Source organism: Numida meleagris, chromosome 2 (genome assembly GCF_002078875.1).
Source record: "Numida meleagris isolate 19003 breed g44 Domestic line chromosome 2, NumMel1.0, whole genome shotgun sequence".
Classification (NCBI taxonomy): domain Eukaryota; kingdom Metazoa; phylum Chordata; class Aves; order Galliformes; family Numididae; genus Numida; species Numida meleagris.
The window spans coordinates 75,192,325-75,197,338 of record NC_034410.1 but is presented as its reverse complement, the minus strand read 5'-3'; the positions used below and the strand labels follow the sequence as shown (position 1 = coordinate 75,197,338).

The 5,014-nt window shown below is 35.9% G+C and overlaps 1 long non-coding RNA gene across 1 annotated transcript; it reads right to left on the bottom strand.

Annotated features, from left to right (window-relative positions):
• On the bottom strand, nt 293–4,156 carry LOC110394682. Its single transcript, XR_002435800.1, has 2 exons — nt 3,864–4,156; nt 293–1,391 (listed from the first exon to the last, which is right to left on the bottom strand). It is a non-coding gene; the product is annotated as an uncharacterized LOC110394682 (long non-coding RNA).

The window sequence follows — 5,014 nt, the reverse complement described above, 5'->3', positions numbered from 1 at the left end:
ACAATGATGTGAGCAAGGTACAATGCAGCACAATTTCAAGTAAGCTTTGTAGCAGATTTTTGTTTTGGTTCGGTTTGTTTTGGTTTGGTTTTTTTGCTATTTCATAGCTTCTAGATATTGTGGTGGAAGAGTATAATGTTTAGAGAAATCATTACGATGTATTGAGGTAACATTAATATCCAAATACCTCAGTGAAGCATTTTAGATATAAAAAAAATCAGATCAAACATTTGGGGAAGGGTTTCTACACATAGGGATAGGATTTCTGGGAAAAAGAGCAACAACAACCAACAAGCATGCAAACAAAACATCCTTTACTGTGAACCCAAGTGTTTGAAAAACTCATCTGACATACAGAAAAGAGAAATTTCAGTCTGCTTAGTTGAGATTAGGGAAATAAACATAAGAAAGTGCCATGTAAGCCAGTTCACAACTTGACTTTTGCTTGACATTTTGAGATATGTTTTCTTAGATTTAGAAATAATCAACTTTCCCTAGTAAGAAAGAAAAGAACTGGATCAAGAATGGCAAAACTCTCTGCTTCCAAAATGCAGGCTAGTTAGCCTGAAATTCCAGTGCAGTTTTGATCACATTGAGATAAGGTTTTACTGAACTGCAGCCCAGTATCACTGAGATAAGAATATAAGGATGTGAGGACGTATATTTCATTTTGCATGACCTCTAGTCCACAGTTGTACTAGCCCTGGATAACTTTATTTCATTGTAGATTTCCCTCTACAAGGTGATAGATTCTGTAAAGAAACCTCTTTCTGGCTGTTTCCTTAATATCTTACAAGTTGTTTCCTTTTGTTCTCTGATGAATATTGTAATTGGTCTCTGATTTCACTTGATTTTCTTCTGGAGCTAGGAAAGTGCTACGAGTTCTGACCTAGCTTTTTCAGTCAGCTACAAAATTAGATCAGACATTTTTTTCAAGTAAAGCCTTGCTTTACTGGAAAACATGATTTTCTTTAAGCCTTTCTCAGATTTTTTTCACTCAAAATGTAGATTTTTGTTCAGTATATGATTTGTCTTCTGTACGTGATCTCTTTGAGTTATAGGATACTTTTCAGCTTGTAAAACACTGCACAAATTTATGACGCTCTATAAATGATTAATAGCATTAATACAGCTGAGTAAATAGTGATGACTTTTTGTGGATGGAAAATTCTGCTGCTTTATTAGAGAACAAAATTAAAAATAAACATTCTGGTGTAAGTGCACTGATTTTGGAGACAGTTTGCATGAAGGTCACCAATGTTTGTCTGTCTTGCCATACAATAATTCTTATTATCTTTATGATTGTTTCAGTGTGGTCATCTGTTCTGTTATCCTCTTTTCAAACTTTTTGCATAAATAGGACTCTGGTTTCTGGCAGATTATTTTCAGATCTAGAGTGAAAATAGGAAAAAAATATTAGCAAAAGAGAAGAAATACTGGAAACATGGTTGGAATGAATTTTTTTCTATCTTGACATACCAACAAATTTTTGTTTTATAAAAATCCTCCTTTTCTTTCTAATTGTCCAGCACTCCTGGTAAATAGTTTCTGTCTGTGAGATTCATGATGATAGCTTTTGGAGGTATCTAAGGCAAGAAGATAGCTGGCTACAAAAGCTAACTTATCTAGGCAGCAACATTAAAAGACAGCACTTGCTAGAAAGTTCATCATGAAGGAAGTTAACAAGAAGGACCAGAAAAACTTCCCCCTTGGCATCCCAGACCTTACCACCAGCAAGTTATTGAAAGATTGGTGTTTAATGTTCCAAAATCTAGGCAAACAGTAGAGAAAAGTCTTGTAGCTCCCATAGTGTGAAGGGAAAATCAAAATGTTACAAACCAGGGATCAAACTAAATGACTACCTGGGCAGAAAAGTGATGTGTGGGCAGGTGAATGTTGATATTTCTCAATTCATTTTAATTAAGGATTATGTATTTGGCTGTTTCAATAATAATCACTCTGCATTTAATTCATATAAGCCTCAGTGTAAAAAACAAAACTGTTCCAGTTTTCACTCAGGTCACAGTCTTCCAAAAATGTAGTATATTGCTCTTGATTTTTTTTATTCCCAGCTGGTCTGTCTGAACCAGTCAGATAATGTCTGAAATATTTTTTTTCAAAATAATTAGTCCTGTGCTTATCTTCTCTGCCTTAAGAATAACCAGTTGGGTAAGATAATAATAGACCACTTCGTTTAATAATAAAAATTTAAATTCAACAGTTTATGAGATTACTTCCAAATCCTTCTTATTCAGTGTTCTGAAATTTTGCTACTCTTGTTTTGTAACATATGGTTTTATAATGACAGCTTCATACACAGGTCAGATATCTTCCATGATATCAAAATTTACATCTGTGCTGAGTGGCTATCTGTATTAGAAAGGCTAAATAACAATGCCTCTAAACCCAATTTCTTTCCAGTGTCTTTATAGAACTACAGTCTCACTTGTTCACAAGGCAATTCCTCATGGCAGAAATTCTTATTTTAACAAAACTGGTAGGGTAGCAGTTAAGCAAACCACTACAAGGGTGTTACCGAACTCCGGTGACCCTTTTAGTACTATTCTTGCACGTAGAGAACCTAACCCTGGTCCCTGGCCAGCAACTGCACGTAACATCAATATGATGAGCTGCAAAATGGCGTTTATTGGTAAAAGCTACAGAACTATATAGTATTTCTTATCTTTTTACTAGACTGTTCCAGAAGCTCACGCAGGCTTCTGGCCAATCATATTAAATCTCCCGCTTCTAACCTGTCACTTCCGAAAGGCCATACACGGAGTTGTTATGCCCTTTGTTATGAAAACAAAGAAGGACAGCCTCTCCTTCTTACGACACAGGTTCAAGTAAAGTAGGTGAACCAATAGCAAGCATATGGGGAAGGACCTTCCACGTTACAGACCAAGCTCCGTTATTCACCTAATACAACAAAAGGACATTTAGACAAGTGGATGCTTTTTCTCCAATCCTGTAACAGTTTTCATCATCAAATTGTGTATGTCTTTGAACCAATGAGACAGTGGAAATAGTTTAATCTCTTGATAAGATTTGTTACTAGCTGAGTATTATGTGAGACAGGATAAACACCGTCTTGCAATCCTGTGAAAATTCCTGTTTGTATGGTTTAATATTGGCTTTAAAATTTTTCAATTAGTTTCATTTTGACAATCAGTGATATTTTGCTGATATGATATCTTATTTTCTTACTGGATTCTGTCAGAAAAAAATACCAATTTTTGAAAGAGAATATCCAGCAAGGTAGACATCAATAAGCCTCGAAAACAGCAAAAAGGTAAAATGTATAGTAAAGATTACAACTGGCAGACATAAGAAAACATAACCACCTGGGGAAATATTAGCAGTGCTTGCATAAAGAGAACTCCTACTTTGCAAGGCAGTTAGAATTCACTGAAGAACTGAATATACACATGGAAAATGAAGAGTATAAACATATATTTACATGGATTTCCCAGAAAAAGTATGTCTGTCATATTCTTCTATGAATATATGCAATCTTTCACTAAGAGGGAAAATGTTAGTGGATTTAAAAAGACATTTAAAAGAGAGAACAGCAATAAATGGTTCTAAGGGAAAAGAAGGTCATCCCAACCATTGCACTGGAACTTTGTCTGGAAGCTGTAATTTTCAAAATATTCAGAAATTTCTTAGAAAAATAAAAGATTGACTACTGAAGTGATTTTGTTAACATTATTCTAATTAGAGTGGTGAAGGCAGGGGTTAATGACTGAGAACTACTATAAGACCTTATGAAACTGTGTGACTAGATAGTAAAATGGCAAATAACATTCCTTATACCTAAATGTCAAGTGGTGCACATGGGGGGAAAGACATTCTTAACTCACCTATTAAATGATTTTCTCCAGGCTGATCATTATCACTCAAGAGTGAGATCTTGGGGCTTTAACAGAAAAGTGTGTTATCATACAAAGACAAAAATCAGCAGCAATTAAAAAAAAGCAAAACTTGTGAATTTATTGGGAAGTATATATACAGCAAGGCTAGAGAACGCTGACAAACTGCAACTCCAAATTTTGACTGTACCTCAAGAACAGTGGACAGTTCTCTTTTTCCCTGAAACAAAGTAGATCTGGAAGACTGAAGAAAATACAAGACTTAAAAAAAAAAAAAGAAAAAGAAAAACAGTCAGTGATATCAAGCAGCTCTCACAAAAGGAATAGAAGAGTGAGTAAGCACTTCTGGATCCCACCAAACCAAATCACTCCATGATTCAACAATTCTGTACTATTTATGGCTGCTCAAAGAATTTTCCAGTGTAATCTGGGAAAGTGTTTGTGTAGAAGAAAAACCTTGATGATATTTTTATCATTGTCACAGAGTTATCTCAAGATATATCTGTGTCTGTGACAGGGAGACAGCAGACCCACAGGCCCACCAGTCTGAAAAAGGGATGGGGTTGTGTGTTGATGTTTTACGGGCCAGTTCGGCCCAATTTTGTGACTAATGGAGCAGGGGACCCATGGACCCATGCTCCAGGAAAGGGGAAGGGAAAAAGGGGAAGGGTAGGGAGATAGGAGATGGGCCTAAAAACAGAACAGCGGCAACGATCTGAGGAGGGAAGTTAATTTACTAAATATGATATTGGAACGCAAGATAACACAATATAATACAATATAATTGGAATTGTACACTAATAAATCAAATAAAATAGAGAGAGAGTGCCTGAAACTGACAGCCTTACTCTAAGAACTGAAGGCAGAATGGCGGGGGAACACGCACTGCCAGACAGCTAAAAAGAGAGCAGCTCATGACTTGCGAGGAGTTTTATCTTTCTCCCTGAATGCAAAGTCCTCTGGGGTATGTAGTTCTTCTCTTCTGAGAACCAGGTACCCGGAAATCGGCAGTCCATGGAACTGGAGCATTAACTGTTTAACTCCCAGTGTTTTACATGATGTTAATAAAAAATGATAATAAAAAATCATAAAACCATTAGAATCATGAGCAAATATTTCTGAAAGCAAATTCCAGGGTGGGG